Source organism: Silene latifolia, chromosome 8 (genome assembly GCF_048544455.1).
Source record: "Silene latifolia isolate original U9 population chromosome 8, ASM4854445v1, whole genome shotgun sequence".
Lineage (NCBI taxonomy): Eukaryota > Viridiplantae > Streptophyta > Magnoliopsida > Caryophyllales > Caryophyllaceae > Silene > Silene latifolia.
The window spans coordinates 44,145,653-44,162,265 of record NC_133533.1 but is presented as its reverse complement, the minus strand read 5'-3'; the positions used below and the strand labels follow the sequence as shown (position 1 = coordinate 44,162,265).

Sequence of the window (16,613 nt, the reverse complement as noted above, 5' to 3'; positions counted from 1 at the left end):
ACCTAATGAACATCTGGAGTCTAAATAAAATGAACCCAGGGAGAGTTATTTGGAGCTACCGCAGAGACTTGGGAGACGTCCCGAAGTCGCATTAAGGCCCTTATAATTTTGAGCCGGTCAACATGGGGGTGTCTTGGGAATCGTTATGTGTTTGGAGTAATGTGTGTGGTATTTGTAACTGTGGTTTTTGTGAAGTTATTGGATGAAATGAGAAAGTGAATTGTGAAGCTTGAATATGATAGACTTTGAGCATGATGTGTGATTTATTACTTGGGTTTTGAAGGGTAGTAAAGTGTTGGGATATCGAATTGCATGTTTATTTTTGTTTCCATATGTAGATAGCTCGATTTGGCATGACTCGGCCAAGCAGGGCGAGTACTCGACTGAGTAGAGGATACTCGGTCGAGTAACCAAGCACTCGACCGAGTGTTCGTTTGTGTATACAAAGCAGTAGCTACTGGTTGTGATCACTCGGCCGAGTAAGAGGGATACTCGACCGAGTGAGGCATACTCGGCTGAGTAACTTGTATAGTCGACCGAGCGTGTTTTATGTGTTTTAAGGTTGGCTACTAGAGTGGAATACTCGGCCGAGTAGTCTTATTACTCGACCGAGTAGTCCTTACTCGACCGAGTATTTCACAGTACTCGGCCAAGTACTTCTTTGGTGGAAGGTTTTGTTTATTTTGAGCTGTATGCTATGTGCTTACGTTTCCCTGGTTATATCAGCTCAAAATGCCGCCTTAGAAGTCAGCTGCATACATCCAAGCTTCTGAGATGTATGTAGACAAGATTGCCCGTATGATTAAGCAGCAAGGTGCGCTTATGGAGGCACTCAAGAATGGTGGTAAGGGCGGCGAGAAACCGGTGGACGCATCCCAACTAAGCGCCACCATTTCTCGTTTCCACCCCTGTACTTATGAGGGCACTGGTGAGCCAAAGCAGCTCGATAAATAGTACCGCGAGATGGAGAGTCTTTTAGAGGTTGTAATGTGTCCAGCAGAGATGGCGGTAGAACAGGTTGCATTCTACCTAAGAGGTGAACCTGAAGTTTGGTGGCAGAATATGAAAGAGGATGCTAGAGCATAATACATGGACCAGGGATATGATGTTATACCGCGAGCAGGCTTCAAGAGCACTATGAGAGAGCATTTTGTGCTGGAGCACATCCGTCACAAGCTGAGAGCCGAGTTTAAATCTTTTACCTTGGCTGATGATATGACCGTCACGGAGTACTATCACCGGTTCCTAGAGTTGTCACGCTACACAGAGGATATGCAGGTGGGTCAACAAGGTTTAGCTCTTCGTTTTGAAAAGGCGTTGGCACCAAAGATCATGGATAGACTACTAGCTGGGGTACTTACTGATCTGAAAGAGGTATATGCAACAGCTGGGTACGCTGAGAGGTTAGTGGACTTGGCGAAGGAGGCTAAGGAGAGGAATGCTGAGAAGAGAAAGGCGGAGAGTGAGAGTGGCAACCGGTCGGGCCACAAGAGGGGCAACCACGATCAGGCTAGGGCTTTTTCTGGAGGGTCTGGGTATGCAGGGGGATCTCAAGCTTGGGGAAGAAGTGGTGGTCGGAGTACTAGTGAAAACTCCAACCTTACATTTTACAGCTGTGGCGGAGTGGGTCACAAGAGGCATGAGTGCACCAGTGCTAGAGAAGGAGGAGGCTTTTCGGGGACTTATCAGGGGAACTTTTCTTAGGCTCCGAGCCAAAGCTTTGTTAGCAACATGCCATCTGGGTCATGAGGTAATCTTGGAGGGCAGAATAACAACAATGGCGGCTTCAACCGCAATAATGGAGGGTCCTATTAGCGCCTGAACAACAATGTGACTCAGAACTCGGCGGCTAAGCCGACTATTTCGACTACCATGGTCCAGGGTGGAGGTCAGAAAAGCAGTGGGAAGCTCTTTATGATGGGCAAGTAAGAGGCATAGAATGATACTCATGTGGTAACCGGTACCTTTCTTGTTCATAATACACCATCTTTCCTTTTGTTTGATTCGGGGGCAACGCACTCTTTTGTGTCTAAGAGTCATGCCTTAGCGATGGGTTTGGGAGAGTATGAAACTTGTAAAAGATAGTGTGTATATACCTTATGGGGAGTCAGTGTCTTGTACTAAGTTGTATAGATATGTGTCCATGTTGGTGGGGGAGGTAGACTTACCAATCAATTTGTTAGAGTTTCCTATAGATGAGTTTGAGGTCATCGTCGGGATGGACTGGTTGGGCAAGTATGATGCTAAGAAAGATTGCAGACAAAAGAGGGTATCTTTAAAGGGTCCTAAGGGAGTCAAGGTATCATATAGGGGGTTCGTAGTAAGACCAAAGTTTAAGTTTATCGCAGTGATGACTTTAAAGTCATGTTTGAGAAAGAAGTGCCCTTTGATCCTTTGCCAAGTGAGAGATATGCGTGTGGAGAAGCCGTCGGCGTCTGATATGCCTGTGGATGGGGGAGTTTAGTGATGTTTTTCATATGAGATACCAGGGTTAACACCTAAGAGAGATATCGACTTTAATGTTGAGCTCAAACCGAGGACGAGGCCTATATCTAAAGCACTGTACCGTATGGGGGCCTAAAGAGTTGGAAGAGTTGAAGAAACAACTGAATGACCTGTTAGACAAAGGGTATATTCGGCCTAGTGTGTCACCGCGGGGAGCACTAGTGTTGTTTGTGAAAAAGAAAGACGGGAGCATGAGACTATGCACCGACTATAGGGAGCTGCATCATGTCACGGTGAAGAACATGCATCCTTTGCCAAGGATTGATGACTTTTTTATCAGTTGAGTGGCGCATGTGTGTTTTCTAAGATCAACTTGAGATTGGGTTATCACCAGTTGAGGATAGTAGATGAGGATATTCCTAAGACAGATTTTCGGTCACGATATGGTCACTATGAGTATGTAGTGATGCCTTTTGGGTTGACGAATGCACCGGTAGTTTTCATGGATCTTATGAACCGTATTTTCAGCCATTTCTTGGATAGGTTTGTGGTCATCTTCATTGATGACATCTTGGTCTATTCTAAGACTAAGGAGGAGAACGAGGAGCATTTGAGGTTAATTTTACAGACTTTGCGAGATAATCAGTTATATGCCAAGCTATCTAAGTGCAGGTTTTGGTTAGATAAAGTGGCTTTTTCTGGGTCATGTGGTCGATGGATCCTAGCAAGATTGAGGTAGTGACTAAGTGGGAATCACCGAAGAATGTTGCTGAGATTCGGAGTTTCTTGGGTTTAGCTGGCTACTACAGACGGTTCGTGAAAGACTTTTCTAAGGTTGCGAGACCTATGACAGTGTTGATGCAGAAAGAGACCAAATTTCGTTGGGATGAGAGTTGTGAGACGGCGTTCCAGACCTTAAATGAGCGTTTGACCACAACCCCTATTCTAGCTCTACCTAAGGAAAGTGAGAACTTTGAAGTATACACTGATACTTCAAAGAATGGTTTGGGTTGTGTTCTGATGTAGAATAGAAGAGTTATAGCTTATGCGTCGAGGCAGCTGAAGCCGTATGAGGAGAACTATCCTACTCATGATTTAGAGATGGGTGCAGTTGTTTTTGCTCTAAATATTTGGAGGGACTACCTTTATGGGGCGACCTTTAAGGTGTTTTCAGATCATAAGAGTGTAAAGTATATCTACACACAGAAAGAGCTGAACATGCGACAGAGACGATGCATGGAGTTGATTGGGGACTATGACATGAAGATCATCTACCACGAGGGTAAGGCCAATGTCGTGGTAGATGCTTTGAGTAAGAAGAGTGTACATTCGTTATGTATAGCTATATCTTTGTTGAAGCTGAAGGATGAGATGTCCAAGATAGGGATTCATATGATTCGAAAGGGGGATGCCATTGGGGACATGATGATCGAACCGGACTTGTACGATGATATAAAGAGGAAGCAAGAGTTTGATCCCAATATTCAAGAGTGGAAGTCAAGGGTAGAAAGTGGCACCGTCTCGAGGTTTTCTATCCACACAGATAGAAGTGTTCGTTTTGATGGGAGATGGTGTGTTCCTAGTGATGCGGATTTGAAAAGGCTGATCATAACGGAGGCTCATTGAACTCCTTATTCAGTTCACCCGGGGGGGTGACAAGATTTATAAGGACCTAAAGAAAACGTTTTGGTGGCCTAATATGAAGAAGGATGTGGCCAAGTTCGTGGCTAAGTGTCTGACTTGCCAAAGAGTAATGGGTGAGCAACGTAGACCACAAGGTAATATTCACTCACTTGAGGTGCCAGAGTAGAAATGGGAGTCAATATATATGGACTTTATCGTGGGGTTACCAAGAACCCAGCAAGGTAATAATATGATTTGGGTGATCGTCGACCGTTTAACGAAATCAGCTCACTTCATTCTGATGACGGATACTTGGACCAAGATACAGTTAACATTGGGTTATAGAAAGCATGTGGTTTGATTACATGGTGTGCCAAAGGACATAGTGTCAAGTCACGGTGCGAGGTTTATATCACGGTTTTGGCAAGAGTTGCAGGATTTGATGGGAACGACTTTAAAGATGAGTACAACTTTTCATCCTGCCACAGATAGTCAGACTGAGACGACTATCAAGACTTTGGAAGATATGTTGAGGGCTTGTGCCATGAAGTTTGGTGGAAGTTGGGAAGATAGGATGGACTTGATTGAGTTTTCATACAACAACAACTATCACACCAGCATTGGAATGGCACCGTTTGAGGCTTTATATGGCAGGCGGTGCAGGATATGATTGAGCAACTTGGCATGATTCGTCAAAAGATGAAAGCAGCTCAAGATCGTCAAAAGAGTTACGTAGGTTTGCACCGCAGAGACATTGAGTTCGCCGTAGGTGACAAGGTCCTTTTGAAAGTATCACCTATGCGAGGGGTGATGAGGTTTGGCAAGAAAGGGAGGTTGAGCGAGAAGTTTATCGGCCTGTATGAGATCTTAGACCGCATAGGTGAAGTAGCCTATCGGCTAGCTTTTCCACCATCGTTTGATCGAGTCCACAGCGTGTTTCATATTTCGTAACTCCGGAATTATGTGAGCGATCCATCACATGCGCTTGAGGTTAAAAACATAGAGCTAGATGAGTTTCTAACTTATGCGGAGGTTCCCAAGGAGATCATAGACCGGAAAGTGCGCAAGATAGGGAACGGTGAGACCGTCTTATTAAAGGTACTTTGGACTAATCACAATGTGGAAGAGGCCACATGGGAACCACATGAGTCGATAAGAGAGAGTTTTCCTCACCTTTTCGATCAGGTATGTTTGGTTACAAGGACGTAACCGTTGTCTTTTAAGGGGGTAGGAGATGGTCGCATGCTTGTTTTTGTTGTTTTTGGGATTAGCTAGGGTTAATATAGGTATGTTTTTGTCGTCTCTCTAGTGTTGAGTTGAGTGTTGTGTCATGTTTAGTTGGAGTTGTGCATAATTGGAGTAGTAGTAGTTGTTGTTGTTAAATAGTTAGTGTTGTGTTGGTTTGTTTTGTTTGGAATATGGTATGAATTTCGGGGACGAAGTTCTTTTTAAGGAGGGAAGACTGTAATACCACGTTTTCTAAGTCCTGTTACTCGGCCGAGTAATGTGTCATGTGTTTCTGGTCAGGCTACTGTTCAGGAATACTCAGCCGAGTATGGTAATACTCGACCAAGTATTCTTAATACTCGACCGAGTATCCAGTCTGACGGAAATTATTCCCGCGGTTTTATTAAAGACGATTAGAGTTATAAATTACGTTTTAACGGTTTCACTTTTCACTTTTACCAAAACCTAAAACATTCCTACCTAACACTAATCATCTCTAATCTCTCCAAAGATCGTCGATTTTTCGTGAGTCCTTGTTCTTTTCTCTCTTGCGTCGGTAAGTCACTAGTCTTATAGCTTTGTCAGTTTTATCTTTTAGGGTTTTAACCTAGTGATTGGAAATTGGGAAAAGGTATATTTTGCATGTTGTGATTGGATTGTATGATTGTTGTTAGGTGGAGAATTCACAGAAGAGCAGTTCTAGCTTCCTTGTTGACTCGTAATCGGATGTGCTAAGTTAGGATTTCTCTACTCAGTTGATTGCGTAATTGATTTAAGAATGATGTTGTGATTTAATTGATATGATAATAATGTTGTTGAGTGTATTCTGGAGTATTGGAGTTGTGATGGATTGACTATGATTGTGAGGTGCGTCCTCGGCCGAGTGGCGTCACTTGCGGGAGTGACTTCACGCCCTTGATTCGCCCCTTGTGGAACCCGCCACAAAAGGGGATGTGCACATTAAGGAACATGGTTTATTGCTTCATGCGATGAGCGGGGCTTAGGTGGGCAAGGTTGCGGTCCCCCACTGGCGGTGTGGATTATATGTCGCGGCAGTAATCTTGCAGGACTACACACTTAAGTGTGTAGTCTGTTATGTGACTTGATTAAGAATGGAGTACGGTTGCGAAATAGTTGTTATCGATATTGTCGTATTTTGCTTATCTTAACTATGCAGTGAATTGACCCCGTTGTTGTTTTGTCAAACTGTGGTGATCCATTCGGGGATGGTGAGAAGATTGTGACAGGTGATGGTTGTCTTTAGCTATGGGGACGAGATGGGATGTCATCACTTCGAGTCTAGCTTTCGTTGTTACGAGTTTAGTGGTCTTTGATTTCAGTTGTATTGAGATTCATATAAATTTATTTTGGTTTGTTTTGAGACAATGTAATCATTAACTTTACATACTTTAATAAATGTTTTGGAATGGTTACTTTTAATATACTAGCCTCGGGCAACCGAGATGGTAACAGTCTCTCATGCTAGGGTGGTCCTTGGTAAGGCACCTTGGTATGTGAGGGTGTTACAATGTCATATTTGATGAAAATCATTTTCTTTTTGCTGAGCACGAGCCCTCCGACAGACACCTCTATGTTTTCTTAGACGAGCCCATGTCCCCATATATACTTCGCCATCTCTAATCGGGCCCATCTCAGACTATCGACCAACCCAGGGATACCCCAGTCTCCCCTAATTCTAATCCCGTTCCCCCGCATTCTCCTCATGCCACGACCTCCCCTGCCCCAACTACAAACGTCACCAGTTCCGTGCAACCGTCACATGTTATGAATCCTCTAAATACCCATCTTCTCCTTCCATCAAAATCTATAACACGAGGTGACCACGGTATACGGAAACTGAAACCAATCTTTGATCTCAACCCCGCTGTTTCCATATCTCATATACCCAAATTTCCCGTTTCTGCCCTTAATGATGCTAATTGGAAGATGGCCATGGATGAAGAATTTAATGCTCTTATTAGTAATAAGACTTGGGAATTAGTCTCGCGTCCGTCTAATGTGAATGTTATTCGGTCTACGTGGATTTTTCATCATAAGATTAAATCTGACGGTCCTTTTGAAAGGCACAAATTACGTCTTATACGTGACGGGAAAACTCAATAGGTGGGCATTGATTACGGCGAAACATTCAGTCATGTGGTTAAGCCAGCTACGATACGTACGGTTTTGAGCATTGCTCTTTCGCATCAATGGACTATCCATCAATTGGATGTCAAAAATGCATTTTTTCATGGCGATCTTAATGAGACAGTCTATATGCATGAGCCTATGGGCTATCGTGACTCTTGGTTTCCAAATCATGTGTGCCTTTTTCGCAAGTCCCTTTACGGTTTCAAACAAGCACGTCGTGCTTTGTACAAGCGGTTTGCTGATTTCGTCACCACAATTGGATTCCGCCATAGTAAGTGTGGTCATTCATTGTTTATCTACAAGGATGATAAATCTCTTGCATTCCTTATTCTTTATGTAGATGACATTATTTTTACTGCCTTCTTGGATGGTTTACGTCGCTCTATCATGGCTCGTCTTAGCTCCGAGTTTGCTATGAAAGACCTCGGTTTATTAAGATATTTCTTGGGCATATCCGTCTCTCGCCATGGAAAAAATATGTTCTTGTCTAAATTAAAATATGCTAATGAAATCATTGAGCGAGCTGGAATGTCAATGTGCAAAGCTACGTCAACACCAATTGACACCAAACCGAAGCTTAGCTCTACTGCTGATCACCCATGCTCTAACCCCTCGCTTTATTGAAGCTTGGCCGGGGCCCTTCAGTACCTTACATTCACGCGCCCGGACATCTCCTATGCGGTTCAGCAAGTCTGCTTGTTTATGCACAATCCAATGGACGTGCATATGAACGCTTAAAAGTGTGTGATCAGGTACATCAAAGGCACGGTTGAGTATGGTATTTGGCTCGGTTTTTTACCTCCCTCCTCTCTCAGATCCTATACGGATGCGGATTGGCCGGGGTGCCCGGATACTTGTCATTCCACGAGTGGTTATTGTGTGTTCCTCGGGGACAATATTATCTCATGGGCGTCGAAAAGACAGCCTACTTTGTCTCGCTCGAGCGCTGAAGCCGAGTACAGAGGCGTTGCGAATGTAGTCTCAGAGTTCTGTTGGATTTGAAATCTACTTGTTGAGGTTCACCATCCCATTCCTAAGGCTACGATTGTCCATTGCGATAGCACTAGTGCTATTTATTTAGCAGGGAATCTGGTTCAACATCAAAGAACCAAGCACATCGAGCTTGACATTCATTTCGTACGTGAAAAAGTAGCCCGTGGTGAAGTCCGTGTTCATCATGTACCTTCACGCTATCAAATAGCGGATATTTTCATAAGGGGCCACCTCTTATTCTTTTTGATGATTTTCGTCACAGCCTCAATGTTCGTCTTCATCTTGATACGACTGCGGGGGTGTATTAGAATATATTTTTATATATTTTGTCAATCGTGTATTATTTAGTTACGATTATGCACGATTGTGTATCGGTTGTTTAGAGTAAATATATCCTTGTAATTAGACTAGAATATCTCTTTGTAATTGTATTTATACTCTCTACGTTATCAATGATAAGCAAGAAATATCTTCCCATTTTCTTTCACTACTCACATAACGACCACCATTACTTAATAATGAATGGTTTGTTCCATCACCGCATTTTATCTGGAGTACTATTCAAGTGGCTAACTATGCTTTTCTAGTAGATAATAAACCATGTTCACCTTGTTAATTCACCCCTCTGATATGCCCTACGTGTCCACTAGAATTGCAAGGACATCCTGATATTTCAAACATTTTGCAAAAGAGAATGAAAGGAGCGCACGAACACTGACAATTTTGTGAAGGAAGAGCAAATACTGCAAACCATTACTGACTAGCACGTAAACTTTTACAGAGAAACCATGTAGCGAAGGGAAATATAGGTTTTTAATTTAGTAATTTATGTTTCATAGATATTGTATACGATCTACTGTTTTCAAATCTTAAATATAAGAACCCTAGTTTCGTTTATCTAAATTAATCTAATCTCCCTAATTTGATATAGCATAGTTAATAAAATTAATAAATTAGAATTATTACTTAATCGACATGAGAACTATCGTCCATATAATTGAGTAATTTGACCGGTTTGATGAATTTTGTGAGGAAGAGAATCAGAGAGAGTAGTTTATTTTGCTTTTTTGGGGGAAGGGTAATGTAACACCCCCATATACCAAAGTGCCTTACCAAGGACCACCTTAGCATATAAGGGTGCTACCATCTCGGTTGCCCGAAGTAGTACGCATCATAGTAACAATAAAGAAACAAACTTAAATAAAAGAATGTGATAAAGTTTACAAGTCTCAAAAACAACTCCAAAAGAACAACTGAAACAAAAGTCATAAGGTGATCTAATGTCGGCTAAAACAACATGACGACTCGGTGATGACAACGCCCATCAATCATCAACAATCATCACCTTCTAAGCCAACTACTCACCATTCCCGAATGGATCACCATAGTTTTGAAAACATAAAACGGGGTCAGTCAACTGTATAACCAAATCAATATATGCAACGGAAAACAATATAAAAATATAAACAACCGATCTCCAACTCCAACAATCATCAATCACTGACTGCCAGGTTACCTATCGCAATAGGTAACCCACACCGCCAATGGGGGTTCGCAGCCTTGCCTACCAAATCCCCGCTCATCGCAACGAGTGATCCCAACTCCTTAATGTGCACATCTCCCTTGTGACGGGAGTCACAATGGGCGAACATGGGTATGGGACATCTCCCGACATAGTTCCACAACAATCATCCAACCAACAATACCAACCAACCAACCTCCATCAATTCCAACAATGATCACATGCCAAAAATCAATCATAAACAATCAATTAAATTATACAACCAATTGAGTAGGAAACCCTACCTTATTCGCAATCCAAACAATCACAACAAAAAATCAGAAAGGCTCCTCTACGAACTCGTCACCTATACACAGATTAGGGTTTAACAACAATAACACTATGACCATAAAGACAAAAGTACGATGCTTACCAATGAATCGACGCGAAAGAACGATGTAAAAACCCCTTTAGCTCCGGCTTTAGCAATGATTAGAATGATTAGAAAAGTTGTACGTAATTTAGGTTTTAAAATAATGATTAAGAAAATGATTAAAAACTATTAATACGTCTTTATATACTTCTCCAACTATTTTAATCAAAACCGCGGATATAACCCCGTTAGACCGGCAACTCGACCGAGTACGGAATGTACTCGACCGAGTACGACAACTCGACCGATTACCAACATACCTGATCGAGTTATGACGTTCCAGAACCCAACCTTAATACGCCTGACAGCCAACTCGGCCGAGTAAGCACTAGTACAGATATAGGGGACAACAACGGTTATTAACCGTTGTTATAAAAAAAAGCGGGCGTTGTTGTTCGGGCCGTTGTTAAAGGTTTTAACAACGGTTATTATTTTAGACAAAAACCGTTGTGGAAAGTATTAACAACGGTTAACACCCGTTGTTATTTGGCCTTATCCGTTGTGAAAAAAAGTGACTGGCGCGAGTAATATTTTGGTGCGAAAGTAATAACAAGGGTTATTTTTAAAAAAACCGTTGTTAAAAGTAATAACAAGGGTTATATACGAAAAAATCGTTGTTAAATGTGACTATTAACAAGGGTTATATTTTAAAAAAAACCGTTGTTGAAAGTAATAACAACGGTTATATGTTAAAAAAACCGTTGTTAAAACTGACTATTAACAACGATTTTGTGGCATATAACCGTTGTTATTGATGTTTATTTTTTTTTTAATTTACAAAATCAGTGCATTCAAAATCCTGTATCAACAACAGCAGCAGTATGAACATACAACAAAAGCTCACTTCAAATTGATTAACCTAAAATTAAACACCTGCAAAGTTTTATGCACTAGCACAACGATTTTCTCAAAATATTAAAACCACAATTCAAACATCCATTTACATCTGAGAGTTAGAACTCCACTACTACGCACGTACATTTTAGTGAATAGATTACTCAACAATACAACTCCAACAAACTTCTTAGTGAATAGACTACTCAACATTACGTATTCCCTAAATAGTTGGTAACCTACACCTCATTAACATCCTTCTTCTCCTCAATTGACACTCTCAAATTTAATCTGTAATGATACATTTAAGTTAAGATGGTGAAAATAAAGAAGGGAAACCTACGTAGATAAGAGAAGTGGATGAAAGCAATAAGTTGAGGAAAAACAAAGGAGGAAGATACCTGAGGCAAATATATGAAAATCACCAAAAATCTAACCTACAAACAGCATAAAATGAATGTTTACTAGCAAAAATCGAGGAATAGAGCAGAAATTAAAAATGAAGGAGAAATCAAAAAGAAGAAAGTGAGGTAGCACAACATAGAAATTTCACGAGTTTAGCCAAAAATGAGCATATATTGCATCTTTAGCTATAAAACTAAAAGTCGTGAACCCAAACACTTGAAACTGAAGTAACACAAACAACATTGATCCATCTCAATTTCATAAAATTTGGAAGAAGATTCAAACCATAATGGATATTGGGGATAGACTAAATTACCAAGTCAAATTAGTTATAGTTGAAAGACTTGTTGATATGCAGCAAATAAACTAAACAGTTCTATAACATTCCAAAGACAAAAGATTCTGAGTCTTGCGAATCCTCAGGAATTAAAAACTTTGAACTATATATAAAATATATATGAACAACATAATTTCTAGTAAAAAAAAGTAGTGATAATTACCAAAAGAAGTGGCTTTCGTCCTGTTTTGTCAGTCAGAGTTGCTCCAGCAGCAGTTATTACTACCTGCAGGATCAATTTCTCAAATCAAAAGCTATCAATTAATTCTCTAAAGAAGAGGTTAATTTAAGATGTTAACCTGAAGAAGAGCATACATTACAGTCCCAATGCTAGGTAATACCGCTGAAATGGGGAAAATGAAGAGGTCACAGCTTAGCATCTTCGTGAAAAGGAAGGAATATATACCATTTCACGCACCTCTGAAACTAATCATCTATAATCGAACAATAGTATACACAAAAGGGTCATGTCCACCAAACAATATGATCATTAAATAAGGAGCCCATATATTGAGTGAGATTACCTGACAAGAAAGACGGTAAAAGACTACAATGTACAAATTTCCACCATGTTTGACCTTCTAAATCAGCTGAGCATATTAGCATACTACCCCCAAGACTCCAAGACTACAATGTACAAATTTCCAAGTATAAGAATAATGCGAGACGGTAAAAGAAGTACAAATATCAAACGAATCCTATAATTCAACAAGGCACCAGGGATTTTAAAATCAAAATAAGCGAAGAAGTTAGGGTTAGAAAGAATACCTCTATATCTGAATCCCTTCATGGATACTCTGAAAGATGATATCCTTATGAAATCAAACAAAACCCTAAAATTTAACAGGGTAATTGATAGTGTAAAATGAAGAATTGATAAAGGGGAGAGTGATGTCGATGGTGAGATAAATAAGGGTTAGTCAAACAACAGTAAAATGGGAATTAAAATAGATGTGCGATTATTAAGATTTTGTGTTGACAAATAAATCGAGTACGTTAGTATTTCATACCTAACAATCGAAGTAATAAGGCAAAAATCAAACCAAAAAATCAATTTCTTGCTCCCGGATTTTTAAAACCCTAGGTTTCTAAAAGTCGATTTTGAGTGATTTTGGTAGTTTTGAAGGTTGGAAAGTGTGTTATAAGTATGTAGGATTGAGTTAGGGAGAATTTTTGAGTGTTTTGGGGGTGATTTGGTGGGTTTTGAGTGAGTATTGTGTGAGGGGTTTTGTTTTTGAGTGTGAGGAAGATGAAGATGTGAATGTTGAAGATGAATAAAGAATAGAAAGGCAAATAAACATAAGGGATCCGGTTTATCCCACAGTGAAAATATTTTGGTGCGAAGGTAATAACAAGGGTTATATGTCAAAAAAACCGTTGTTAAAAGTAATAACAACGGTTATATGTAAAAAACCGTTGTTAAAAGTAATAACAAGGGTTATATGCAAACAAACCGTTGTTAAAAGTAATAACAACGGTTTTAAAGAAATAACCGTTGTTATTACTTTTCAACTATTAACAACGGTTCTAAAATGAAACCCGTTGTGATTACTAATAACAACGGTTTTAAAGAAATAACCGTTGTTATTACTTTTCATAGAGTTGCACCAAAATATACTAACCTGATTAACAACGGTATTACATATAATGCGTTAATATGCGTTATTAATGGGGCGTTGTTATTGCCTATATTTGTAGTAGTGAAGCCCTACTCGACCGAGTTACTCATGATCAGAAACCTGTGGTATTACAGGTAAGGTGTGGAAAATTAATGGCAAAAAGTCCATGAAAGAGTAATTTTTGTCCATGGAAGAGCAAGTACATTTGAAAAAATAGAAAATTTTTTCCAACAGTGAGGGTAAACAGGCTCTATATCTCGTCCCTATAAGTTACTCTTTATTCTTAGTTGTGTGGATTACACGAATTAGCCAATTTAATGTATTTATTTATTTTTTCATCGTCCATACCTACCCAAAACAATCTAAAACTCTCCTTAAGGGAGAAACGGATCAACCATAAAGGTAAACGTTTCACTTTTAATTAAGACACTAGATTAATAACTTCAACATTTTCTATTAGAATAAATTGAGCTCAAATAATACAAGTTTCATCAATGTTTTCTATCAAAACAAGCATACAATAATGCATTACACATTTATAATTAGCGTCATAATCTTCTTATATCTTTTCATAACAAATGATGCTGCTGATCTTACACCAGCAGTTTGCAAAGATCTCGCAGAAGCCGATAAAATTAACGTCAATTACGACTATTGCGTGTCTAAACTCGGATTAAATCCTCAAAGCTCGCAATCAACGGCTCCAGAACTAGTGGTGATAACCTTTCAGTTGGCCATGTTAAAATCCAAGGACGTTTTGAAATCCATTCATACAGCCTTAAAATGGTCGCGAACTGATCAACGTGAAAAGCAATGGTTGAGACGTTGTTCGATTATATACTCGAGAATCCTAGGTCAATTGAACGCCGGTCTTTTGGCCTTGAAGAGTGGTGAGTATAAAACTGCGAATGCGAAGGTGGGTACAGTACTGAAAGGTGCACGTATCTGTAAAGATGTTATCAAGCATAAGTATGCTGGATTATTTAATGTTACCAAGAAGTGTGGTGATTTTTGTAAATTGGGTGCTATTTCTCTTGGTTTTACTAATCTATTGCGTATTTTAAATTGATTGTATGCTTGATAGTAATCAACTCTTTAGATTCGAGTTGGGTAGGATTGTAAGGACGATTATCAGATCTTAAGATTTATCAACAATGCAGTGTCTCCCGAGGCATGGACTAGGGATGAGATAAGTAAGATTTGAATCTCGTCTTTTAGAGGCGACACTAAATTAATGGACCATTGATAAGATATGACGAAATGATGTATCAACTTTCCATCTTTCAAGAGTATTTCAGGATAAAACAAGAAATAAGACTAATCTAGTGAACCATTTTGATTGTTTCGTAATAATATAGAAAAATTTAAAGAGTGTTTAACTTCCACACAAAATTTACATTATTAGGAGGGAGCAGCACACGCTATCGAGTTACGAGGAGGACATTCCACCGAAAGATTAAAATTTTAATCAACAAATGACATAACATGGTGGTAAATGGCAATGTAGTTTCAATATCGATTACGTCCCAAGACATATCTGCAAGGAAATGGAGGCTGTGCAGATTTTGTGTAAGGAGAACAAAATACGAAAGAGAGGTTAAAATTAAAAGGCAAGTTTACTGAAAAGAGGAAAAAAGAAGGTCCTACCGAGAATTGAACTCGGGCTACTGGATTCAGAGTCCAATGTCCTAACCGCTAGACCATAGGACCTTGTTGCTACTTTCACCATTTAAAATATTTATATATTAATTTACTCAGCCAAGTCCGCGGATGATTTCCCTTTCTAATTTTTTGTTTTTGTTTTTTATTTACTAACAAAAGGAGAATCATAATTTGTGTAATTTGAAATTTTGAATATTTGATCATTATCCATTTATCCTTGACTATTTCTCATATTTTGAACATTAGATCTTTTTCACTCTATATTCCCCAACTTTGTAAAAGACTATTTTACCTGACTACTCACTAGATCTGGCAAAATCAACCTGATCCAAAAAGATTGACTGGAGATTCAAAATTGACCTGAACTACAACCCTGAATGTGACTGGAAACCCGGATTGACTCGACCCGAACATGACTTGAGCTTTGTTGACCCGAAACTAACCCAACCCAAAATGATCCGATCTGAAACCACCAAACTCGAAAATAACCCGAGCTTTAATTTTCTAGTAGGGTTTTACTCCAGTTCCGATTTAATCTATAACTAAACGTCTATTCTCCTAGATTTTTTGGCTGTTTTCAGGAGTAATCTTTCGTATATGATGTGTCCATCTTTAAAACATGATATAGTTACTGATATCGATATACAATCGATATTGATACATGCTATGTCCCTTTAATTTTGATTTTTTTCTTTCGTCCTTATTATTTGTTTGCCTATTTGATTTAAGATGCTTAGTTATTTGATTAACTTTCTATTTTTGTTGTGTAAATTAATCCAATCACTTGTGTAATTATGTAATTTGGTCCCAACAGAAATAATCGCAGGTGATACTTTTTCTTAAAGTAAAGGTATTAAAAGGGTCGAGATATAGATAATAATATATATGAAAGGCCTAATTTCATATCAACGTAGATAAAAAATATCCAAGTAAGGTTAATATCACGTGAAACGTATTTTAGAAAGAAAGACACCTCTAAGAGTATAAGTGAGTTCATTGTTAGGGAAGATAGGGAAAAGAGTATTAATAATAGGATGATTTATATGTAAAACAAATATGGTTCTTGGATAAATGTAGAGTGGTAAAGAACTGATGCTTATTTTAGAAAGTATTTCTCCTCTTACAAGCCCGGGGTAACCGCGAAATCAATCATAGGATAAAAGTACACTGACCTTTGAATCTTGGGCGAGAAACAAAGAAAACTTTATTGTTTTTATATAGTTTTTGATGAAGTAGAAATCTTAATTTTTTTTCTTATTTTGTATCACAAATTTCCTCTTATTTATAAGGAAATAATCACCCTTTGACAAGGTCGTCAAGAGCCACGAACGGAATTCCATGAATAGATACATATCTATTTATACTCGTTGAATAATTTGGCGC

At 39.2% G+C, this 16,613-nt stretch overlaps 1 non-coding gene across 1 annotated transcript; it reads right to left on the bottom strand.

Moving 5' to 3' along the window:
• Window positions 1-15,206: 15,206 nt before the first annotated feature.
• TRNAQ-CUG (transfer RNA glutamine (anticodon CUG)) lies at window positions 15,207-15,278 on the bottom strand. Its single transcript has one exon. It is a non-coding gene; the product is annotated as a tRNA-Gln (tRNA).
• Window positions 15,279-16,613: the final 1,335 nt, after the last annotated feature.